Source organism: Taudactylus pleione, unplaced genomic scaffold (genome assembly GCF_031769625.1).
Source record: "Taudactylus pleione unplaced genomic scaffold, aTauple2 ptg000372l, whole genome shotgun sequence".
NCBI lineage: Eukaryota > Metazoa > Chordata > Amphibia > Anura > Myobatrachidae > Taudactylus > Taudactylus pleione.
Genome location: NW_028284773.1, coordinates 11,002,882 through 11,030,390, shown reverse-complemented (window position 1 = coordinate 11,030,390; position 27,509 = coordinate 11,002,882). Strand labels below are relative to the sequence as shown.

The 27,509-nt window shown below is 41.1% G+C and overlaps 1 pseudogene across 1 annotated transcript in view; it reads left to right on the top strand.

Annotated features, from left to right (window-relative positions):
* Positions 1 to 902: 902 nt before the first annotated feature.
* The window catches only part of LOC148508281 (putative cation-transporting ATPase 13A4), a 176,399-nt pseudogene continuing 149,792 nt past the window's right edge, over positions 903 to 27,509 (top strand). The window contains exons 1-5 of the transcript XR_015869602.1: positions 903 to 978; positions 18,175 to 18,348; positions 24,852 to 24,986; positions 27,040 to 27,110; positions 27,194 to 27,274. The product of XR_015869602.1 is annotated as a putative cation-transporting ATPase 13A4 (transcript). The remainder of the gene's footprint in view (positions 979 to 18,174; positions 18,349 to 24,851; positions 24,987 to 27,039; positions 27,111 to 27,193; positions 27,275 to 27,509) is intronic.

Genomic DNA, 27,509 nt, shown 5'->3' with positions numbered 1-27,509 from the left:
CTGAAATCCATAATGTGTTGCTCCAGTTTGTGACATTGTGGGCATCGCCCAGGGAATCAGTTTAATTCAAATCCCGACAGCTGAAGCCCGACAGGGGTGAAGATCCTGAACGTAAAAAGGTAAGTATTAACTTAACCTATTCTACCCCCTAACCCTAACCCTCCTTTAGGGGTGCCTAACCCTAACCTCCCCCCCCAGTGCCTTACCCTAATGCCCCCTTCCCCGCAGCCTAACCCTAACCTCCTGGGGGGTGCCTATCCCTAAGTCCCCCCCGAGAGCCCCTAACCTAACCCCCCCGTGGCTATTCACACCCGGCGCCCGGCTTACCTTCGATCGGTAAACCGGGTGTCAGGCTCCCGATGTAGATCTAATGACAGGCGTCATTTGCACCTTGCCAGGATTAGACAGTCGGGAAGATGGCGGCCGGCATTGCGACCGTCGGCTTCCTGACTGCATCCCTCGCCCAGGATGGATTCAGCTCCTAAGACTATACTGATGTGTGAGGAAATCCGTAGAAGTGTGCAGTAAAAATGTTAAGGGTACCCTGTATGGTTCACTCGGCGATGCTCAGAGTTCAGTTGGCTACCAATAAATGTTCTTTGTGGGGTGAAGCTTAAGTCTGGATCTGAATAACGCCATCATTGTGAACAGGTCAGTATTTCTAAGGGTGTCGACATGTTACTTGTCAACATGTTGACCCATGTCACTGTGGTGTCGATGTAACTGTTGACAATGTGACTGGATCCCATACTGTATTTATTGGGAAGCATCTGTGTTGCACATATTCCAATCCGAGTCCTTAGGTAAATGAGGAGGGTGTACTTTCTGTGAATAAAAGTATCACAGTGAGAAACACTGCAGATCAGGAGGGATTAGGTACTGCCACATTCCTATGCTCAGCTGTACTCTGTGATACTGGTACATGCAGAAATGGCAGAAAGCCGTGCCATTATTAACCAGGGGGAAGACAATGAATTGGTGAGTTTACTCTTATTCTATTTTACTGGTGTTTTTAAATATATTATATACATACAAAAGCTGCCGGTTATTGTGATTAACTTATATCACATACAGTAGATAAGCTGATTGTGAAACTTTAGTAACTAACTTATTGCTCACATGATCTGATCTTGTCTAACTCTTTTTTCATTTTCGTAACTTGAATTTCTAAACAAGATGTAAAGATTTAGGCACTTTCTAATGCAAAAAATAAACCATATAGGATTATTTAGAGTTAAATATAAAATATGCCCATTTGCAAATACACCAATGTGTGTCTAGTCACTTACATTTATCTGCTGTGTTTTGAGTTCAAGCATTTTTAAAATACATGGAACTTAAAACATATAATGCATAGAATTCAAAATGCCTTACCGGCTCTAACGTATAGAAATGTCTGAAGCACATATATGACAACCAGCATCATCATAACAAAGACTTCACTGTCTTATGCAAGCACATATTTTAAAGACACATATAATACAAACTAAGGTGCATATCAAAGGGGTATTCTTAACTTGCAGCTGCTCACACTTATCATATTCCATTTGCACGCAACCAACTCTGATTCACTTCTACAAGCATAAGGGGCAGCAGTTGTTAGGTACAGTATGGGCAGCACAAAGTACCAGGGCAAGTTGTCCACATGTACAGTACAGAACAGTTCATTGTTTACAAAATGTGAAATTAGGCCACTTGCCCTCACACATGCAACTGCAACTAAGCCCTTATATATGTCAAGGATACTGTAGATGTTTTTGCCATACACAAATTGATTTATATAGTAACAGTATTATTATTACTACAGAAGTACTTGTAGTATGCTAAAGCCCGTATACATTTAGATTCGCAAACGCGATACTTTTTCGCCTGCCGGACTTTTCGCCTATATCGAGTGTTTTGGGTGCGAAAACTTTTTGCACGCGTCCCCGCGATTCCCTGTACACAATTTGAAAGTACGCGAAAACGGCACCCGGCGAAACTTGAACAGACGGAAAGTCTTCTCCAAAATGGGGTAATCAGCCTGACACCTCCCAAAAGATACACTGACATGGGGGATCACTCTGTATACCCCCTAATAGCCCTGCTGAAGGTATTTGGAGTTTTAAATGGTCTCAATTGGAGTTATTTTGCGTTTTTGCAGTAGTGGTGAAGAATAGCACTTTGGAGGTATTTTTGGTGAAAATAACTGTTCCCAGCAAATTTGGGGTACATGAAAATGGGTGCAAGCATGTTTCTAATTGTCTAAAGTGAAGTGCTAAATAGTGCTAAAAACGCATCTTCAGCATTCAGGTAAAACCAAAAAAACAGCTGGGGCATACTTGGGGGACCCCCTAGAGTCAATTTCGCTAGTTTTGAAGATTGTACCCAAATTTTTTTTCACCCCCTTTTTTAAAGTGCTTTTTTGGGGTGTTGTTTGTGGGGTTTTTTTTTGCATTTTTTGATGCAGTTAGAGTCAGGAGGGGTGTACAAAGGATGCAGAGTGGTTTCCGCAACTCTGCACCCCAAAACCCCAATTCTGCACTTTTTTTTGCCTCCTATTCATAGGTGAAACTTTTCGCCGGGTTCATTGCATTGACTTTTCGCACCTGCGAAAAGTCAATGTAATTGAATACGGGGGAAAAATGAAATCAGCGAAAATGACGTCATTGGCGAAACTTTTTCTCTGATTCCGACTTTTCTCTCCAAATTGAATACGGGCCTAAGATGGAAGTACGAGCCCAGACAGCAGCACTATGTTCTGTTTGGTACAGTTCTTGGTGAAGTAGGTACTTACTGTACATGGTAATAGTTATACTATTATACTATTATATACAGTACATATACCCTGGCATTACTCTTAAAAGACTCTGCTGCCCTTCATTTGATTGTACTGTAACTGGTATGGTATAATTCTGTCATTTTCCATTTAGTGAGGTTTCATATGGTACAGGGTGCTTACTTAGGACAAATTAGTTGTATTTCATTTTTAGACATTATGGTGCAATATGTATTTGAAACTCTTCCAATTATAAAATCATTGTGAATAATTATTTTCCTTTTCAATGTTTCAGTGCTACAAACTTTAATATAAACTTTAATATAAGTTTATCTCTTCATAACCTTACAATATCTTTATTAGTTTGTAATTTGTATTGTAGATTGACATGACATGTTGAGCTAATATACCAACCCCCAGGGCGATACACTTGTTGACATGCATCTGGTCAACACGAGAATGTTGACATGGGCGAAAATGAAAGCTTGCCGCCTGTCAGCAGTGCCCATGTTGACATTAAGCATGGGAGTGTTACGCAGTCACATTGTCGACATTCAGAATGTTGACAGCATCATGTTAATATGGTCTGAATACTGACATTCAGAATGTTGACCTGTTCAGAAAGTCAACATACATGTTGACATTCACAATGTTGACACTGAATATACTGTCGACATTGTGAATGCTAACAGCCAAAACGTCGACACCAGATTTTGTGGTTAAGGTTAGATTAGAGTTAGAGTCAGCCTGCGATTAGGGTTAGGCTTAGGGTTAGGTTTACACTGTAATCCTTTTGTAAACATTCTAAATGACTACAATAGTGTCAACATCACGAAAGTCTAAATGTTATACGCAGGGCCGTAGCTAGGGTAGTGCGGCCGGTGCTATCGCACAGGGCACCACAGGTCAGGGGGCGCTGTTTGGGCCTGTCAAATTTCTGTTTGTTATCATTCTTGCTTGTAGCTTCCTCTTATTTCATCCCCAGCATCTCCTGGCCTCTCCTATCTCTTTCTTGGCCCTTCCCCATGAAGCCATGGCCCTTTTTTGGGTGCATTATGTTCCTTTAAAAAATGAGGGGGGCGCCAATGCTCTTTCTGGCACCAAAAAGTCTAGTTACGGCTCTGGTTATATGGCAACATTATGCTGTTGAATGTCAACAAAATATACCACACCCATGGCAGTCTATCTGGTTATTCACTAGCAGCTTATGTGAAGAATAACACAATTGGTCCACTTAATTCACTTGATCTCTCTTCAAAAGAGAAGATCCAGAACTACTCTAATTTGTATTGACCCATCTCAATATGTCCTGATATCATTTTAAAGTGTAGCCCTTTTTAAATTGAGAAAAATTGCCTATGAAACCTGTTAATTGTTTTCTTTTAGATAGGTCTCTAGCAGCATTTGTAATTACAGTATATTAATATGTGCCAAGGTTCTTTTAGCTATCTGGAGTTCATAGCTACAGTATATTATTATTATTATCCTTTATGTGATGCCACAAGGGGTCCGCAGCGGCTTACAAAGTACATAACAGAAACAGTGTGAACAAAACAAGGAAAAAGGGACTTACAGTACAGAACATTGCAGGACATGGACGAGGTTTATAAACATAGCTGCATCAGCGGTCATAATACCCAAATGAGCAGCAGGGCGGCAGAATCCAAAGGTTTGGTGGTGTTGGGTTAGAGATGAAGGTATAAGTGAGGGAAGGAAAAGCACATGAGGGAAGAGGGTCCTGCTCGTGACATCTTACATATTGTTTGCCACAGTCCTAACCTAATCCGTATATGACACAGGGGGACACTTCAATTTAATGTTCTGATATAATTTTTTTTCAATACCTTGGCCGTAAATATGTTCTTACTGTAAGTTGACATGAATTTCACTCCTCACATTGGCGTGAATCTGTCACGTTAGGGCCAAATTATTAGTGCCCTTTCTGTAAAGTGGATGTGCCTGAGCAATCCCCTAAATTTGACAGCATATTTTATGTGACAGGTGACTACTCTAAGATCACTTAAAATGACTGAGAAGTATATACCAATGTCTATTTAATACAGTATAAATGTTACGCCATTGGTTATCTAATTGGTCGTAAATGCTGCTCTTTTATTCTTGGCACAGTAGAGTTTCTTGAGGGTAAGATGTATCATACTTTCTATAGAGGACAGTTGGAGAAGTTGCCCATAGCTTCTACCTATCATTTTATAAAATGCACCTGATAAATGATAGCTAGTAGCTGATTGGTTGCTATGGGCAACTTCTCCACTTGTCCTCTTTAGAATGTTTGTTATATCTTCCCCTTTCGTGATAACAATGTTGCTATTATGGCATTATTTACATTCACCACATAAATCAGATGTTGTGTTTATAAAGTTTATATTTATAAAGTATAAAGGAACAATACTGTTTTAACCAAGGTGACTGTTCCCCGGGTGTGCTTCTTAATAGTCATCTCGGATGAACACTATTAAAGTATAATAAACTGTTTATTGACATGGGTGTATGAAACAGAATGCTGGGACAGCTTCCTGTAATGGAGTCTTGAACATGATTGTCTAGGGAGGGAATAAGACAATTGTATGAGATCTTTGAATAGCCATTATATGAGATGTCGTACTGTTTCATTGCAATGTGAACCTCAAATATAAATTAAATTAAGTTATTAAGGGCTCTATTTACTACAATCCACATTAAAATGCAGATTGTAGTGTGATCTTACTAATATCAAAGGGATTTATAAAAAATTGCTTGCGAATCCCCTCCATGACCATATCACTGTATTTTTCAGAACAAATACACAGTGACAAAGTGCCACACATGCGCAGACCGATTACCGCCAGATGTGAGAGAGGGATGACAGGAACAAAAACCAGTATCTAGAAGACTTGAGAGTCAAGGATGCAATATGGTGTGCAGGTTGTGTGGCTTTGAGAGCCGATGAGGTGACTGATGAACCGTGGTGACTAGGAGCCGATTGTAAAGGACAGTACTCAATTGATGCGGCTTTGGTAGCCGATGGTGTGGCTTGAAGCCGATAGCAGAAGAAAATAATAGATGAGGCTTTGAGAGTCGGTACGCAATTTAGTGTACAATCTCATGTACAGTTCTGTGTATTACGGCATTGAGAGCCGGTATGCAATTTAGTGTGCAAGTTTGTGTACAATCTCGTGTACAAGTTAGAATTCTGCGATTTTGAGCTGGTGGCAGCACAGAAGCTGCTGGAGTGGCCAGGGAGCCGTAGGAAAGATAGGTGAGCCGGTGGCAGCAGGGAAGCTGCTGGGGTTCCTCTGTCTGTTGGTGAGAGGCCAACAAATTTACTATAGTGCAAAAAACTTCCTCCATTTTTATATTGAGAGGGGTAGGTACAAGTGTAGGTGCTTTTAGTTAACAAGCCAGTTTACACAAATAATATATCTCTTTCTTCAGCAAAGCAATTGTAATTCTCGGTTAACACAAAAAAAATATATATATCTCTTTTTATTTCCAGCAATGTTGGGCTTAAGGTGCATACACACACAACGATTTTTTGAACGATTATCGATAACGATATCATTTATCGTTCAATCGTTGAAAAAATCGTTCACTTTCTGAGTTAAAACGATGAACGATTATCGTTCATGCGCGTTCACGTTTGTAGTTTGTAGTTCAGTCAGACTGACCAACTGAACGATTTTCATTAAGGGAATATGCAAAAATCGTTTGTAGTTCAAAAAAATCGTTCATTACACTTTAAAAAATCTCACAGTAATGGTGCATACACACGATCAGATTTTTCCTTCAGATATGAACGATAACGATTTAAAAATCGTTCAGTCGTTCATATCTGAAGGAAAATCGTTCATATCTGACATGCCTGAACGACGGACGATCAACGATGCGCGTTCCCGTTTGTCAGATAACGATATCTGACATCTGATGGGTTTGCAGTCAGACTTGGACGATTCCATTCATTTTAATGCAGTCAAAAATCGTTCAATCGTTCAAATCGTTTAATCGTTCAGTCGTTCATCTGACAAATCTGACAAGTCTGACAAATCTGACCGTGTGTACGCTCCATTAATCTGACAGATAATCTGACAAAAAAATTCGTTCAGAAAATCGTTCATAAAATTGTTGGTAACAAAATCGTTGTGTGTGTATGCAGCTTTAAACAGAACACAGAAAAAAAAATGGCTTTTTCTCTTGCAGCAATGCAGTGCTTAAGAAAACATGTATGTGAGTTCTGCTCTTGTTCAGTCAACAGATGAACTAAATTACACAGTTTACTAGCTGGTGAAGATACTAATCAGCATTTGTTATATCTCAAGCACCTTAGTAAAAACAAAGCAAAGTAACTTTATTTCTCAGTACTCATAAATCAAAGTTTTGCAGAGCAAATTACAGTATAAAGTAGGTTACACAATGGTCCTCATTCAGACCCGGTCACAAGCACTGAGCGCTCGCAACCGGGTCGATGTTTATGTCCTGCGCACGCGCAGCGGCCGTACTGCGCGTGCGCAAGCCCCGGAGCGAGAGAAATTCACTACAAAAGGGGTGGCTGTCGATGTTGATAAACAGCTCGCCCCGTTTTGTAGGCGTGGCGGGGGGGTGGTTTCACAAATGGAGGCGTTCCTTAAGGAACGCCTACCGTTTTGTGGGCGGCCCCACTGACATCAGCAGTGATGTCAGTGGGGAGCTTCCTGCTCGATCAGAGCAGGAAGCTCCCTGGGGCTTGCAGTTGCCGAGACCCAACTCCCCGATGGTCGCGATGGTCTCGACCATCGCGACCATCAACCTGGTCGGGCGCTAAAGCTGTGGGTGGTAACCCACAGCTTAGCTAGCGACCAGGAGGCTGCACTTAAAATTACAAGCGGCCGCCCTCATTCAGAGTGAGCGGTTTCTTCTTGCGACCGCCTCTGAATGAGGGCCAACGTCCTTAATACAACTGCGGTTTTTCTGGTTCACCAACCTAAAGCTGGACATCCACTATACAATTTCCTGTCAGATATCTGTAATCTGGCTGGTTGGAATGAAAACCTGGTAATGTATAGGATCAAATGACAGTCGATTATATGGTTTTAAACACTGAAAATAGAAAAAAAAAAAAATTTCAAATTGGTTACATTTGTGTGTTTTAACCAATTTGTCTGAACAACCATTTTTGGCTATTTTCCAGTGTTTGTGAGCAAATGGACGATTGTTATTTGCTCCCACACATTACCAGGTTTTCATTCCAACCAGCCAGATTGTACAGATATCTGACAGAAAATTGTATAGTGGATGCCCAGCTTTACTCACGTATACCAAACGTTATGCCTTATTAGTTCCTTTGCCATGCTACAAGCAGCTGGTGTACAGTATGTGCTGCAACAAAGCAGTGCAGAGGTCCCCATACGGGCCACCATATGTAATACAGGGTATAGAAATAAGGACTCCAGACAGGCAGGTACTTGGTAAAGCAGTGTCTTTTTAATGGTAGCAGACACTGTACTTTAGCATACGTGAGGGTTAGGCCTGCACACATATAGGCACTTAACATAAAATAAACAAACAAACATAAAAGTCTCAGCACTCCTTGTGCTAATCAGTCAGCAGTGGCTTGCAGCCAGAAATTGGTCATGCTCTCCCAGCATAGCCCTTGGACCCTGGCACTACAACACTGTGGAGCTTGTCCAGAGCCGCTCGCAAGCTCTGTGCACTTGGAAGCGGCCCGATGTTGCTGCACTGCACATGTGTCGCATCCGGCGTGCGCGAGCCCATCTGAGCGACTGATGTTCAGTCGCTATGGGGCTCGCAACAAGATGGGGTGGCTGTCAATGGTGAGTGACAGCTCGCCCCATTTTGTGGGCGGGTAGGGGGGTGGCTGGACAAACGCAGGTGTTCCCTATGGAATGCCTGATGTTTGTTGGGAGGTCTAACTGACATCACTACTGATGTCAGTAGTGGGCTTCCTGCTCTATTAGAGCAGGGAGTCCACTTGGCCTTGTGGCAGCCTAGAACCTACCACAGGGTCTCGTCGCAAGGCCGATGGTTGCGATTATCGCGATGATCTCCTGGCCGCTCACACAAGCTGTGGGTGGTCTACCACAGCTTTGCGAGCGGCCAGAGAAAAAAAAAATGTAAATTAAACAACGCCCACAGATGGGATGGCATATATGTGTGTCCCAGATTCCTATCATATGTGTTTTAAAAACCCCAGGAAAAGTCTGTTATGCCTAACAGGCCAGAAGTGTCAGCTTTTGGTTAAAGCCGGATAATGGGTCCTAGGGATCTGGATGTGAGAAGAGAAGGGAGGGCTCTATCCACAGGCCATTTCAGGTGTTTTGCCTTTCAGTCTGGGAGCAGGCTGATTAGTAGTTGCACCTGCAAGTGGTTCATATAGCTGTGTTAAGGTTTTTGTTCAATGGCTCACATACCCAGGGGAGAACAGATACTGAAGATTGTTCATAGACACTGTGATATTTGAAAGTGCTGTGTTTGTGTTTGTGGTAAGGCAGTAGGCCCTGCCACTTGTAAAGAGGGAATAACCTGTCTAGTTAGTGCCCAGATGGGCTAGGACTTATTTTATGTTTTGTTTATTTTGTTGTTTATGTTGCACAGTAAACTGGTTTCGACCAGCTTGCATGAAAACCCTGGGCTGGTGTGCTGTTTCCTGGCTGCTGTGTGTAAGGAGGTGTCCATCTACCCCAGGAGAAAGACCCCCTACCCCGACTATATCACAAGATATATATATATATGTATATATATATATGTATATATATATATACAGTCAGGTGCATAAATATTGGGACATTGACAGAATTTTCATATTTTGGCCTCTATTCACCACCACAATGGCTTTGAAATGAAACAAGCATGATGTGCTTTAACTGCAGACTTTCAGATTTAATTTGAGGGTAATTACATCCAAATCAGGTGAACAGTGTAGGAATTACAACGGTTTCTATATGTGCCTCCCACGTTTTAAGGGGCCAAAAGTAATGGGACTATCAACTCAAAAGCTATTTCATGGATGGGTGTGGGCGATTCCCTCATTATTTCGTTATCAATTAAGCAGGTAAAAGGTCTGGAGTTGATTCTTGGTGTGACATTTGCATTTGGAATCAGTTGCTGTCGACTCTCAATATGAGATCCAAAGAGCTGTCACTATCAGTGAAGCAAGCCATCATTAGGCTGAAAAATCAAAACAAACCCATTAGAGAGATAGCAAAAACATTAGGTGTGGCCAAATCAACTGTTTGGAACATTCTTAAAAAGAAAGAACGCACCGGAGAGCTCAGCAACACCAAAAGACCCGGAAGACCCCGGAAAACAACTGTGGTGGATGACAGAAGAATTATTTCCCTGGTGATGAAAAACCCCTTCACAACAGTTGGCAAAATCAAGAACACTCTCCAGGAGGTAGGTGTATATGTGTCAAAGTCAACAATCAAGAGAGGACTTCACAAGACTGAATATAGAGGGTTCACCACAAGATGTAAACCATTGGTGAGCCACAAAAACAGGAAGACCAGATTAGAGTTTGCCAAACAACATCTAAAAATGCCATTACAGTTCTGGAACAACATCCTATGGACAGATGAGACAAAGATCAACTTGTACCAGAGTGATGGGAAGAGAAGAGTATGGAGAAGGAAAGGAACTGCTCATGATCAAAACATACCACCTCATCAGTGAAGTATGGTGGTGGTAGTGTCATGGTGTGGGCATGTATGGCTGCCAATGGAACTGGTTCCCTTGTATTTATTGATGATGTGACTGCTGACAAAAGCAGCAGAATGAATTCTGAAGTGTTTCGGGCAATATTATATGCTCATATTCAGTCAAATGCTTCAGAACTCAGTGGACGGCGCTTCACAGTGCAGATGGACAATGACCCGAAGCATACTGCAAAAGCGACCAAAGAGTTTTTTAAGGCTAAAAAGTGGAATGTTATGCAATGGCCAAGTCAATCCCCTGACCTGAATCTGATTGAGCATGCATTTCACTTGATGAAGACAAAACTGAAGGGAAAATGCCCCAAGAACAAGCAGGAACTGAAGACATTTGCAGTAGAGGCCTGGCAGAGCATCACCAGGGATGAAACCCAGCGTCTGGTGATGTCTATGCATTCCAGACTTCAGGCTGTAATTGCCTGCAAAGGATTTGCAACAAAGTATTAAAAAGTGAAAGTTAGATTTAGGTTTGTTTAGTTTGTCCCATTACTTTTGGCCCCTTAAAAAGTGGGAGGCACATATAGAAACCATTGTAATTCCTACACCGTTCACCTGATTTGGATGTAATTACCCTCAAATTAAATCTGATAGTCTGCAGTTAAAGCACATCTTGTTTGTTTCATTTCAAAGCCATTGTGGTGATGAATAGAGGCCAAAATATGAAAATTCTGTCAATGTCCCAATATTTATGCACCTGACCGTATATATATATATATATATATATATATATATATAGAAAGTCCGCGGGTGGCACTCCCAATAAAAGAGGTAATGTTGCAGGTGCCCTCCACAGAAAGACAATCGTGATTGTCTCCCAATATAGAATCCCAATAGGCGGCACTCCACGCAAATAAAGAAACATACAGGAATGTGATCAAATCACCACCGACGTTTCGAGGCCCTTTATTGCCCCATTTTCAAGGTCAAACAAACATATAAACAAACAACAAATTTATCGTCACATAGCAACTCGTGAGCTTCGCGCCCTCAGAGGTTCCTGGTCCGGGTTGCCATATGATGACGTCACACCGCCCAACCATCACGTGAGCATCTCAGCCAGATGCATCAGTGCCGGAAGGATGGGAGCCGCTCATATCTGGCGTCCCCATTGCCCCGGAAACCCGTGAAGTAGCGAAACTAAAAATATACAAAAATACAATCATTACATCAAGCACATAGTATGTAAATACATATTTCATAGCAAACATAGGTAATAACCATGCCACTACTATTATAAAGAGAATATTACTAAAATCACAGAATCACCAAGAGTAAGGTGTCAGCCCTATCAGCATAATTTAATAAATATATGTGACACTATCACAAATACAACCACAGAGATGCAATCTCACAGGAGCAGGCATATATAATGAAATTATCAATATAGCCTAATGCCAGCCAAACAGCCAACCATACTAAGGTCAATAAGTTAAAGATCATAATAAACAACCGCTACAGATGCACACATAATATGGATCATACAGAAGGCCAAATATATTCATATAGCAAAAATAATCATAACTGAGAAAAAGAAGACCACTAAATTAATTAAAAGAAAACAATGAAGACCGAGATGCTCGTTGAGACCTCTCGGTGCTAGAGCGTCAAGTCTGAAGATCCAGCGTGATTCACACTGGAGCAACATCCGAGACCTATCCCCACCACGTACAGGTTTAGGTACGTGGTCGATAATCATATATCGTAACATTGTAAGATTGTGTCCACAATTCACAAAGTGACGCGCCACCGGTTGGTCACTGCCACCCGATATAAGGGCAGCATGAATGGCCGATCGGTGTAGCGCCATCCTTTCGCGAAGGGTTCTATCTGTTTTACCCACGTATATTAACGCACAAGGGCAAGTAATCATGTATATGATAAAATTAGTGGTACATGTAACATGATGGCGAATAAAAAACTTACGACCACTATACGGATGATTGAAAGTATTGCCCACTGTTAAAGACTGACAAGTAAGACAATTCAAACATCTGTGACATCCTAATTTTGGACGTAAAAAACCTTGAGATTGTGACTCATCAATTCTATTCATGTCTGTCTCTTAACCAAACAATTACGGAGATTACGTCCACAGGTATAACAGGGCATAATGCGGGTATCCTGAAGGTTTAAATCAGATTCTTTGCCTACAATGGGCCAGAGAGACCGGACAGTGTTTCTAATACGATCACTATTAGTATGAAAATGGTTAACCCATGGTAACCTATGACCCCTAGTTTCTTTAGGTTTACTAGATTCCAATAATCGTGATCTGGGTATGGCCAAAGCTTTATTCTTGGCCTTAGACATAATATCTTCCGCATAACCTCTCTCACGAAATTTAGCATACATGCTATCAATCTGTTTCAACGCAGTATTTTCATTACTACAGATTCTACGTGCACGAATAAATTGCGAGAAAGGTAGACCATACTTCAACGGTCTGGGATGACAACTCCCATAATGTAGGAGTGTGTTTCTATCAGTGGGTTTGTGAAATAATTCTGTGACTAATTTGTCACCCTCCAACCTAAGATGGACATCTAAATAATTTACAGAAAGAGCATCGATGTTAAATGTCAACTTAATCGGATATATATATATACATATATATAGTGTGTGGTGAGAGAGGTAGTCTCTCACCTGAATTGCCCACATTATGGTGGGACCAGCTCCCTCCAAGGGAGAGGAAAATAAGATTGGCACATTCAGCACCTACACCTTGGCACATTCTGCACCTACACCTCTGGTCTGCACAGCTCAAACTTGAATTATAGAATTCCAGGTTTTCAAGGTCGCCCAGAGCTAGTAGGAAGTCAGCAGCACAGGAAGGGTTTAAAACTCTCACACATCTGTTGCTCATTGCTCCTGATGGTGGACAAACTGGCCAGGCGATAGGCTGGGGGTGGAGGTTAGCATTGGCGTGCCAGAACCTGGAGGGTCCACAAACATTAGCACAAGGATTGCTGAGACATTTACTTTTATGTTGTTTACTTATTTTTTGTTATGTGCCTGTGTGTGTCCAGGCCTAAGGTGCAGTGTCTGCTACCATTAAAAAGACACTGCTTTACCAAGGACCTGCCTGTCTGGAGTCCTCATTTCAGTACCCGATGTTACATGTAGTGGCCCGTACGAGGACCCTGCACTGCTGTGTTGCAGTGCACTTGCTAGACGCCTACGGCATTGCAAAGGAGCTGACAAGGCAAAATGTTCAGTAGACATGAGTATGGTTGGCGAACCAGAAAAAACACAATTATATTAAGGACACTGTAACTTGCTATGCATTGTGTAAAAGCTGATTATGTGTACTGAGAAAAAAAGTTATCTTGCTTGTTTTTACTAAGGTGCTTGAGATCTAGCAAATGCTGATTAGTAGCTTCACCAGTTAATATGCTGTCTAATTAAGTTCACCTGTTGACTGAACATGAGCAAGACACATATATTAGTGAGGTCTAATTAAGCACTGCAGTGCTGGAAGATAAAAAGCCAGGTTTTTTTCCTATGTTCTGTTCAACCCCTGCATTGCTAGAGAAGAAAAAGCAGTGTTTTCTTTTTCAATGTTAAACGTGAATTACAGTTGCTTTGCTGAAAGAAAGATATATTTATTTGTGTAAACTGGCTTTTTATCTAAAAGCACCTACACTTGTACATAGCCCTCCCACTATAAAAATGGAGCAAGTTTCTTGCACTATAGTAAATTTGTTGGCCTCTCACCAAAAGACAGAGGAATGTATGTTACAGTTAGTGACCCAGTCAATGGGCACAACAGGTGAGGGGCATCTGAAGAAAATGTGTGCCTCAGATGACCCAGAGGCATATTTGCTGATATTTGAGAGGGTGGCACAGCATTTAAAATGTCCAGCAGATACTTGGGCTGATAGACTTGCTCCCTATCTCACTGGTGAGGCTCAGAAATCCTATGCTGATTTGTCCTCTTCTTATGCAGAGAAATATGACCTAGTAAAAAATGTTATTCTGGCTAGCTCAGATCAAACTCCTTCTGAAAAAGTGCAGCGCTTCCATGAATGGGCCCTATTACCAGTGGTCCCTAATCAGAAGCAGGTTGCAGAACTCACCAGACAGGGGCGGAGTTAGCTCCAGTCAGAAGACCGCACTGCTACTCAGTTTGTATTGACTGTGGTTATTAACCAGTGTATAAGAACCCTAGGGTGGAATATGCAGAACTGGGTCATACACGCTGATCCACAAAATCTAGAGTAATTAAGTACAGTGTTGGACAGGTATGAGACCGCAAGAAATATGCCAAAAATGCCAAAAAAGACACCAGGGAATGAGCGATCCATTAATATGGCACCCCATTGGCCCTTGACCCTGACTGTCACCCCTCCTCAAGGAAACACCACTGGAGATGCCAGGGTAGTTTGCTATGAGTGCAGCGAGCCAGGTCATATAAGGCAGGACTGTTCCAAAAGAAAACAGAACCTATGGAGTGTGGGGTTGCTAGTATGGGTGCTACATACCCCACTTTCTGCATGATGGTACCCCTGGATCCCAGACCCCTGTTAATGTGGGAAACTGTGTTGCTGAATGGCCAAGGGGGTATGAAGAAGACACGCCTGGAAAGGTGGTTCAGAAGAGAGAATGGTCTCAGCTATTGCAATAGGAAAAGTGCACTTCCCCAATCATGGAAAAGCGAAAGGGGGGGAGGGGTGGTGAGAGGGATGGTCTCTCATCTGAATTGCCCCACATTCTGGTGGGATCAACTCCCTTCAAGAGGAAAACAAGACCAGCACATTCTGCAGATACAGCAAAAGTTTGGAATTTCTAGGCTGCACAGCTCATACTGGAAATATAGAATTCTGGGTTTTCCAGGTCACCCAGAGCCAGAAGGAAGTCAGCAGCACAGGAAGGGTTTAAAACTCTCACACACCTGTTGCTCATGACTCCTGATGTCGGAAAAACTGGCCAAGCGATAGGCTCGGGGAAGTGGGGGTGGGGGGGATTAGCATTAGGGTGCCAGGACCTGGAGTGTCCACAGACATTAGCACAAGAAGTGCTGAGACATTTACTTTTGTGTTGTTTGCTTATTTTCCGTTCTGTGACTGTGTGGTGTGTCCAGGCCTAACCTCACATATGCTAAGGTGCAGTGTCTGATACCATTAAAAAGACACTGCTTTACCAAGTACCTGACAGACTGGAGTCCTCATTACAGTATACAATCGGGAAGCCGGCTGCCGGAATCCCGACAGCCGGCTTCCCGAATGCTTTATCCCGGCATGGGATAAATGACCGCCGTCTATATCTAGACACCTGTCATTTTCCCGATGCCGGGAGACCGGTGCCCGGCATCCTGATCAAAGGGATGCCGGGCACCGCAAGCGGACAGCCGCGGGGGGGAGGGTTAGATTTAGGGCACCCGGGGGGACTTACGGTTAGGCACCCCCCCGGGGGACTTAAGTTTAGGCAGTGGGGAAGGGGGGGTTAAGGTTAGGCACTTGGGGGGGTGGTTAGGGAAAGGCATCCCTAAGGAGGGTTAGAGTTAGGGGGTTAGCTTAGGTTAGTTTATACTTACCTTAGCGACGATCGGAATTTCCAGCGCTGTCAGGCTTCCGCTGCCGGGAACTCTGCTTTTGTCGGCAAGGAGCTGCCGGGAATCGTAGGCACCAGGTATTTCATACCGATTCCCTCATTACAATACCCTGATTTACAATATCTATCTATATCTATATATATCGATATATATATATATATATATATACATACATACAGCAGCGGCTCCTGCCCTCTTCCCTGCGGGGACTGCCGCTGCTGCTGGCTTGGGTCCCGGTGCCTGCTTAATGAATATGGAAGGCGTCGGGACCGGCGCATGCACACGCTTAACACCAGCTTCTCAGGGCTGCATTGGTTGCAGCCCTGAGAAGCCTTGTAGGGCTGCTGAAAAGGCAGAGCAATGGCTTCCACTGGCAGCTGCTCTCTGCTGATCACAAACCAGACTTCCAATGGGAAGCCACCTCCAGTCACAGTGAAGCCAATGCAGTCACGGACTGCACTGGCTCACTGAAGTGGTGGATTTTACTGGGAGGGGCTGCAGCCTCGCAGCCCCTAGGTAAGATCAGCCACTGTGTTTATGTATGTGTATATATATATATATATATATATATATATATATATATATATTGATAACACACCTTTCTTACAGTAACCATGTGCATTTTCCTTACCAACATATACAATTGTTTTTTATTTATCTTATGTATCAATTATTCCCCAAATCTCTCATTATAATTTCATTTGAGAAGGGCAAACTTTATCTTTTGTTTCATGACATTGTTTTTAATTTGCGTTTCATGATTCACTCAATACAAAGCACTGAGTAATATGTCTTTTTAAATATATAATCATTTTGAAATATATTCTAAAGAAAAGGAATACAGTAGGCACCAGGATTTTCATAAATTGCTAAATCAAAGATTGAAACATAAGTTTACCATGAGGGCTGATCAGCCAGTAGAAGCTCCCATTGTATTTGATTTGCACTCCAAATACAGTAAAATAGTACAGGAGCAAATACACATTCATTATCATTTCATTAATATCAGGAGCCAAATGTAATAGGTCCAGATTTAGAAAGTGATGATATTTCTGCAATTTTACAGCCCCACTGTTGTAAAATTAGAATTCAGGAATCCATAACTGAGTACAGAACTGAGCATGTTAAAAAACCTGCTGCAACCCCGTAGCTAAATGGTACAAGGTTAACATCAACATTTAATAATGCTAATCTATAGGATTACGTTTTGATAGCTGCATTCTATATTATTATTATACGGTTTGGATTACAACTACATATATTTGTTCTATTGTAGGGATTAAAAGATGATAACCTAATTCTATTGTGTTTGTGAAATTCTCCATGTTGTGAATACTGTAGATAACAGTAGAGGGAATCGGTATGAAATACCGCCGGCCGCATGGCCAGCGGTTCGATTCCCGGCAGCGCCTGGTCGACAGATGAGCAGAGCCCAGCAGCAGAAGCCCGACAGCGCTGGAAATCCCGATCATCGCTAAGGTAAGTAATAATTGACCTAACCTAACCCCCTAACCCTAACCCTCCTTAGGGGTGCCTAACCCTAACCTCCCCCTCTAAGTGCCTAACCCTATCCCCCCCCTTCCCTACTGCCTAAACCTAAGTCCCCCAGGGGGTGCCTAACCCTACGTCCCCACCGGGGGTGCCTAAGCCTTATCCCTCCCTCCCCCTAGCCTAACCCTAACCCTCCCGAGAGGGTGCCTAACCCTAAGTCCCCCCCGGGTGCCCTAAACCTAACCCTCCCCCCCCCCGCGGCTGTCCGCTCGCGGCGTCCGGCATCCCTTCAATCGGGATGCCAAGCGCCGGTCTCCCGGCATCGGGGAAATGTCAGGCGTCTACATCTAGACGCCCGGCATTTCACCCCCACCTGGATATGACAGCCGGGAAGCAGGCTGCCGGTATTAAGGCAGCCGGTTTCCCGATTGTATACCCAGCAGAGTGGTTGATTCTGATAGAGCGGGGTGTGAAGTGGATAAACTTAATACAGCACAGTTAGTTTGATAGTACAATTGGGCTGCATATAGTAATTATGATAACCTTGTGTGTCATTGACAATTTTCAACTGTCAGAAAGCAAATAGTATTGCAGTACTAACTTGTCTATGTAAAAGTGATGGCCTATAAATCTGGTCACTTTTGTTCAACTATATTTCTGTACCTCTTTTGCAGGAGCTATTTGGATTTAGGATAGAGAGGTGGCGCAATGTTCTGTGTATTCTTGGTTACATTTTCTCTCTGGGGTTTCTAAGACTCCTTTTCTATTGGAAGCCAGAGATGGATGTTTGGTGTCACTGTGTCCCGTGCAGTTTGGCAGAAGCTAATGTTATCTTGCTCAGAACCACAGTGAGTATGTTTATTGTTCACTTATCAAACAAAGCAGAGTGTGTTCTGTTTATTCATACAATATGTGAGCATGTTTTCTTTATTAATAAAACACATTTTAAATCAGATAAGATAAGTAAACAAAAATGTAGGTTTTTTTTTTTAAACAGCCCATTTTATAATGTTATTTTTTTTTACTTATTATTTCTTACAAAACATGCTTTATTTAACATTCAGTATATTTGCTTCTGTTAGTGCTCTGCTTTGATATTTATGAAACATTTAGTTGATTAATAGAATTTAGTACTAGACATCATACAAAATGTAATTTGTAAGCTTGCGAGCAGGGCCCTTTTACTTTTTTGTCTGTCTATTATTACCCAGTCTTGTTTTATTACTGTTTTATTACAGTTTTGTTCTCAATTGGAGAGATCAATGGACTATGCTAGATGATGATGATAATAATAATAATAATAATAATAATAATAATAATAATAATAATAATAATATTTCGGACCAGGAAAGAGAATATGTAAGATTTCAGCAAGTTGTAACATTTTGCTAAATAGCAATGTGACTATATTGAAGCTGTTCTACCTACAAGCTGACAGTTTTATTTCATACTAATCCTATCTAGAGATGAGCATGCAGATTCAACACAGGTTTTGTAAAGAATTTTATTTTATTTTTAATTTATATTTAGGCTTTTTATTTTTTCATTAGTTGTACTGAAGCCCAGAAGTGGATATATGTTCTACTGTGCATGTGTGAGCTGGCAAACAGGAAAAAAAAAACAGGCTTATTTCAGTGATAGAGTACTCAATAATTAAATAGCTCCTGTAAGAGAACTGGTACTTACATGTTGACTAGTTCTACAAATATACTTTAACCACTTGCCTGGCACAGTCGTATCAGATATGACCATACCAGACTGGGCTTTCCCTGACATGGTCGTATCTGATATGACCAGTCAGAGAAACACAGTGGGCGGCATGCTGGAAGTTAACTTCCAGCAGCCGCCCATCTCAGAGGGACCTGCCGGTCCCTCTACACCTGCGCCTCCTCCTCCTTTGTGTCCCGATCACTGCTGGCCACAGTGATCGGGCCCCGGCGGCACCCCCCTAGAAGCAGCAGCCACGGCTCATGTAGCCGCTGCTGCTGTGACCCGATCACCGTGGCCAGCAGTGATCGGGCAGCCATTTCAGTAATAGGCAGTAGCGGCGGCTCTGGTAGCCGCCGCTGCTGCTATGTAGCCAGGCCGCTAGCGGGACACCCTCCCGCTGCGGCTCCAGATCACAGTGATCAGTGTGATCACTGTGTGAGAGAAGCAGCAGCGGCGGGTCTGGTAGCCGGCGCTGCTGCTATGTAGCCGGGCCGCTAGCGGGACACCCTCCCGCTGCGGCTCCGGATAACAGTGATCAGTGTGATCACTGTGTAGTCAGCAGCAGTGGTGGCTCTGGTAGCCGCCGCTGCTGCTATGTACCCCGGCAGCACCTCCCACTCCTTTCCGACCTCAGCTCCACCTCCCCAAGTGTCCCAATCACTGCTGGCCACAGTGATCGGGCAAAATATAAAAATAGCAATAAAATATGTATATATATATATATATATATATATATATATCAGAAAAGAAATATGCCTGCGCTCGGTTTTACCCATATCATACATGGTACCAGCAGCATGGCAATATTAGTGCCATAAATGTATACAAAACAGAAAAACTTTTGCTATCGGCGCTAACAATAATATACTACAAATCTATATATGTGTGCAGCAATCTAGGAGGTGAGTACATTTAACTGCAATGTAATGATGTGCTAGGCATATATGCTAGTGTTAGGGACTTGCAGAAAAATGGGGTCCCTTGATGCTGGGCTTCAGGCTTAAATGCTTTGATCAAACCATGACAAAATCCCCTTTGTTTTATTTGCTGCACACATATATAGATTTGTAGTATATTATTGTTAGCGCCGATAGCAAAAGTTTTTCTGTTTTGTATATATATATATATATATATGCATATATATATATATATATACAGTATGTGCATATATATATATGTATGTATGCGTATGTATATATATATATATATATATATATGTACAGTATGTGTATATATGTATGTATGCATATATATATATATATATACATACAGTATGTGTATATATATGTATGTATGCATATATATATATATATATACACACACATACATGTGTATATGTATATATATACACATATACACACATATGTGTGTGTAAGCAGGAGCAGTATATATATATATTCGATATATACATATATACATATATATCGAACATATATATATATATTGAGCATATATATATTGAGCATATATATATATATATATATCGAACATATATATATATATATATATATATTGAACATATATATATATATATATATAGGCAGCAGTGGCAGCGGCACTCCTCAGTAAAGAATATGACACTGGTTACAAAGAACCTAATTTACTTCTTCAACGTTTCAATCACAATAATGATTTTCATCAGGAAGACAATACAGGGGGCGTCTGACATCATCGCATAGCACTACGCAGCTAGCGCGGCGTCAGCGAGCCCGTTACTAAGGAAACCAGAAAACAATTGTGACATAATGATACCGGCACCAATAACTAAAAATTACTTAAGATCATAGCGGCGATGTAACTTAAGGGGATCAGAAAGCAATAACAGTGACGTAACTAATAATGGCTTGGTATGATTCCAAGTATAGAAGAAAAACAATAAGAAGCTGTCAAATAAAGACTAAATGTGCAGTGTGCCACAATATAAGGGAATAAATGAATATGAGTATCTATATGAAGCCCAAAAACAACTAGACAGTTCCGTGAGAGAATGGCCCTTCATAGGTCTGCCATTAGACTAGCCCTCAGTGGTAAGGACAATGATCAGCCGGTGGCTCGCCATTTTCGTCTGCACAGACACAATCTATCTACCCTAAGATATAAAATGATTGATCAGGTTCCTGACAATCATAGAGGAGGTGATAGGGCCCGTAAGCTTCTGCAAAGAGAAGCATTTTGGATACATCGTCTCAATACCATACAGCCGAATGGTTTGAATGAGACCTTATCCTTATCTTGCTTTAATTAATTATGTTCTCCTTTACTCATATAGATACTCATATTCATTTATTCCCTTATATTGTGGCACGCTGCACATTTAGTCTTTATTTGACAGCTTCTTATTGTTTTTCTTCTATACTTGGAATCATACCAAGCCATTATTAGTTACGTCACTGTTATTGCTTTCTGATCCCCTTAAGTTACATCGCCGCTATGATCTTATGTTATTTTTAGTTATTGGTGCCGGTATCATTATGTCACAATTGTTTTCTGGTTTCCTTAGTAACGGGCTCGCTGACGCCACGCTAGCTGCGTAGTGATATGCGATGACGTCAGACGCCCCCTGTAGACGGATGGAGCCAGCCGCACTCGTGGTGTTTCCTTAGATGTTATTTAGGTAAGTGTTTTATTGTTTAGTATTGTCTTCCTGATGAAAATCATTATTGTGATTGAAACGTTGAAGAAGTAAATTAGGTTCTTTGTAACCAGTGTCATATTCTTTACTGAGGAGTGCCGCTGCCACTGCTGCCTGTTTTGTGATTTTCTGCAGAGGGCACCCACCTATACATGAGAGGAAGAGTGCCAAGCATTTGTTGTATATATATATATATATATGTTTAATATATATATCGAACATATATATTATATATATATATATATATACTGCTTCTGCTTACACACACATATGTGTGAATATATATATATATATACATATACACATATACACACGTATGTGTGTGTATATATATATATATATCGATAGGTATCGCAGAGCCTCTGATTAGGGATGGCAACCGACCATCGATGGTTTCCAAACATCGATGGTCTGACTGAAAACAAGTGGTTTTTGCCACATCGATGGTAGCCCTCGATGTGGCCTACACAGATCTTGCCCAATCGCTAAACAATTGATGGCTTCTAACGATGGTTGAACCATCGATGGTACAGCTGTCAACAGCCATCACTACAGTATAACATAAAAATTGCTATTTTTATGGTATACTGGTTTTAAAAAATATATTTTTTTCAAATAAAATAGTGATGGATAAGTTTAAAATTATGTTCTTGACCTAATTCAATCATAAAAGAAACCAACAATTTTGGAGAGGTTTTTGGAAAAAGAATTCGTCAGTTAAGTGGTTAAGACAATGGGGAGGTGAACCCTAAAAACATATAATAGTGACAGTAAATGTTTTCTGGTGGATTACAGAGTTCAGTGGACATTGGGTCAAAATGTGTTGTCACTGTGGAAGATGTTGGTGATTGTGATTGTAGACCCACTGTGCTGCTTACAGTTGATGCTAGCTTACCCAGGAAGAAGAGTCTAATTGGCCAACAGTCTACACCCAGTTCCCCAGTAATGAGTCCCGGGCTTCACCATAGACCTCACACAGGTCACATCCCCCAGAGAAACTTAATTAGTCAGCATCTGGCAATGCATGGACTAGTGGACAAATGTATAAGATACAATAAGGTCTGATCTAAGGGTTAAGGTGGGTTGATCTCAGAGGCACATCTCTAACACAGAAAAGAGAGAACTTATCCTCAGATAAACATAAACTAAGGGTTTTAATTATTATTATTATTATTATTATTAGAATTTATTTATATGGCGCCACAAGTGTTCCGCAGCGCCTTACAAAGTACATAAACAAATAAGTAACCAATTACTTACAATACAATACAAAGCAGGACACGGGCATGTATAATAAACATTGCTATATAAACAACCATTACTCCCACATAAGCAGCCAGGTGTTAGTTGCCCTAGTGGGGGATAAGAAATTAATTAAATTACAGTAGGGAGAAGCACAAGAATGTGGAGGGCCCTGCTCGAAAGAGCTTACATTTTTTAAGGGAGGGGCAGACAAACAGGAGTGACACAGATGGGGTAGGCGGGGAGAAAGGAAGATGTAGCAGCAAGTTAGGATGAGAGCTAGAAGGCTTTAATGAAGTAGTGGGTCTTAAGAGCTTGTTTGAATGATTGTAGAGAGGTGCAGAGTCTGAAGGGGATGTAAAGAGTTAGTCATAAAACATGTCTGTGACATTCCTTACATCAGCTGCTCCCTATTATTAAATGATTGTGACTATTAAGTACCAGTATTACATGATTATGTTCTTCCTACTGTATATAAAAAAAATTAGGATATTATATTCTGGAATCGGTATGAAATACCGCCGGCCGCATCTAGATGCCCAGCATTTCATCCCTCGCCAGGATATGACAGTCGGGAAGCCGGCTGCCGGTATTAAGTAGCCGGCTTCCCGATTGTATACCTTATTGTACATCAAAACATGTCTAAGCAGGGTTGGACTGGCCCACAGGGGTACAGGGGAAATCCCTGGTGGGCTCCACTGCCTGAAGACCCTATATACTCATCTAGGGGTCAGGTTCTAGACCATGCATTTGAATCTGTGGAAATTGCACCAAGGTTCACTCTTCTGCCAATCAAAGTGGGTGGTCCTGAAACAACCCTTTATAAAGGGGTCTTATTCTTTGCATGTCTTCTTATGTTTGGGCCCCTATCACTGCATTCCTTGGTGGTCCCTTCATGTCCCAGTCCAACACTGTGTCTAAGCCTGAACACAACTACAACTTACTGTGATCACTGGCCCTGTGTATGTCTGTAGCAGTGGCGTATCTATAATGGGTGGCCCCGCACCGCACACACTGCACCCATATTATTTAAGACTTGCCTGTCCGTGGTCCCACGTAGGGTGTCTGCACTGCTCAGAACATCGGAAAATGGCTGCCGCTGCCATTTTTCTGGTGTTCTGCACATGTGCAGTAGACTCCGGGCACACTCTAGTGCCCGGAGTCTTCTAAGGCTCCGGTGACTGGCTAGCCATGTCAGTCAGCTGCCGGCCACCGGCGGAGAGATGAGTGGGCCCCGCACAGGGAGTGCACACGGGCCCCCTCCTCTCTTAAGACGCCTCTGGTCTGTAGTATTATGTATACTGCACCAGGGCCGTAACTAGAAATATATGACATGTGCTGTCACTCGGGGTGCTCAGGCAGACATCCTGCAGCCTGTGCAACCACCCTGAGTGTCCTCAAATATTGCCACTATGTTCTGCAAACTACGTGGCCCTGTGTAAGCCTCTGAGAATGTGCCCAAATTGAGGCATGCAGCCTACCCAAAGATGTATTTTCACTACGGAGCAGTCATTTTGCCTGTGTAAATTACCTCCAGTGTGAGATTATTTTTTAGTAATTAGCAAAATGCTGTAGCCTTTTTGGTATAAGGAAATATATTTTGAAAGCAAGGTTTTTATTTTATTTGCTAAAAATGTATTTAACCCGTTTTAAAGAGAATGCTATTAGGACATATGTGGGATGTTCAAAGTAAAATAAAATCATATTGTTTTCTGAACATAATATATTGGACATGCATGATAACACAACGCTTCATTCTGTGCACAGGGTGAAAGTAAGGAGTACATAAAAAAACTGGTGATTGAGATCCATATTAATGTAGCCAGTGCAAAACCGGGTCATCCAATTGTCCATGATGAAAATTCAATTATAAGCAAATCCATTATGAAGACAGATGGCAAGGTAAATATTTTAGCACAGGTTGAAGGATTACACTACTCAAGGGGCTATATTTACAAAAGAGCGGCTTTTCTTGTGTACAGTACATCTGTGCAGCTAAATGTGCAAGGTCTGAGACACCCACTTTTAGCGCCTGTACACTCTGTAATACAGATTGGTGCATCCTTATATGCCACCATCAGTTGCATTGTTGAAACTTACACCAGCCTTATGACAGGTGTAGTTTCTAAGTCTGACCATGTCCTCCTAAGCTTATGTGTGTGTGTAAATGCAGTCGCTTGCATTGACATGTCCGCCGTGACACTCCCATACTGCGCCCATTTAACTGCCCATTTTTGGGTGCTCTACTAACCAACTCCCAGTCACTGCCCGGGAACACCCATAATTTTTCCACAACCTTTCTGATACCGTCTGTCCAGATCGCAACACTCGTAGGTGTTTAAAAAAATGTTGCCATGCGCGTTTGCAATTAATCGCTCATATACATTGGGATTATGTTTGAATCAGAAATCAGGTTCGTCATATGCTAACAATACTACACAAACATAGTAATCTTTTCATGGAAATTGTGTCTGATCTAATGAATGTAGTTTTTAATATTTCACAGGTTACCTTAACTGTGAATCTGTAACACTTATAAACTGTAAAGCTCTTTTCATCTGCTAACATAAGTTTGAGAACTGCATTTCTGTTATGGTTAGAATTTTTTTTATGGGCTTGTTCCCATCAGTAAAAACTATTCTAAATGTTAAGTATTATAAACAAAAGTTGGTATACTTTTGAAAGCATTAATTTATAGAAGTGCCTTTCAGAAGAGTAAAATAAAATTAGTTTGATTTTACCCCATTTTTACTATTCTCTTATAGAATATCCCTATAATCTATTGAGTCTGTGCAACATTCTAAATATGCAGATAAAACATGAGTTGTAGGCTGAATTAGATCTTTCTTACCAAACCAGTATTAATGGAAATGTATATGTCAGAGGTTTCCAAACTCCGACATTACAGTCTATGTTTTAAGGCTATCCATGCTTGGGCACAGCAGACTTAATTAGTACTGTACCTCAGTCAATTTGATTTAACCATCTGGACTCAAGCATGGATATCCTTTAAACCTGAACTGTAATGGTGGAGGTTGGGAAACTCTGGTATATGTGATCTACTAGAGTATTTACCCTTAAAATGATTATAAAATATATGGTGATACTGTAGTTATTGTATACACAGAAAATGTCTTGTTTAGAATTTTAAGTATGAATGGCAGTATGTATATTGTTTTGGCATACAGTGATTCCCAGGGGGAACTAGAAATGGAATTCCCTTTCTTTATACCATATAAAAGGTTCAGCAATATAACAGCTGTCATTGACAATATGATAATCATTTAAATAACACATTTGACAAAACTGACATAGGGGTAGAAAGACTTTAGGTACATATCCAATTAGGTGTGCATTTTTTCGGTAAACATTATTGCGGCCATTGCGAATATTTTTCATTAACTAGGGTATGCGTGCTCATGATTCCTGCGATCCATTTGAAAAAAAAAGGTTGTGGATTTTTTACTTCAAAAAACAATGGGGAAAATCATCCTCTACCCCCAAAAAATTGAAAAATAGACAAAAATAGAAAGAAATGGGTAACATAATACAAGTGTATTACAGTCCCGAAGTAAAATATTTGAAGCTTTAAAAAAAAATCAAAAATGGCTGATTTCTGCAGTTCTTTTTAAAAGTAAAAAAATTATATAAAACAAACTTAATTTAAATAAAAAAGGTTAAAAAAACCCAGAAGAAAATGTAATTTTGGGGCAATATGAGGCCACTTTTATTTTTTTTTAGAAATGTAAAAATAAACCACACTCATTCTTATTGAAATTACTGTGGCTAATTTTCTCAAACCCTATTGTATAGAAAACATTGGCAACTGTGGGAAAAATAAAAAATTGCTTGCAATTGAATATGCAATTTGTATTGTTATTTTTAATGATACCGTTCAATAGATGCCTCATTCTTACAATAAACCGATTAATGAGAACAAATTAATACATTTTAGGTGCGCTATATACAAGTACAAAAAATACGCTATGTTTGGGTCCCGTCTGACAGCAAGTTTACGAAAACTGGGTGAGTTAAAAGGATTTTAAAAGTGATGTAGAGTTTCATGCATCCAAGCAATATAAGGATTATGATGTGGTATTTTGCCCCAGGGTTCTAGATGATGGCCTGTCTTGCTCCGACATACATTCAAAATATGGTTTTGGTCTCACCAAAGAAGAACAAGAAATCAGGTATGAAACATTCTACATACTGCTTTCATAGTTTTGCATTGTTATCCAGTCACTTTACCATATTTTCTGAATATTAATAATGAGGAGCACAAACGCATCAGGTAGATTTACCAAAGTTTGTAAAAATGAAAAGTGGTGGTGTTGCCTATAGCAACCAATTAGATTCTAGCTATCATTTCTTTATTGCATCCTAGAAAATAATATACAGGATCTAAAAATGTGGTGTATATGTGAA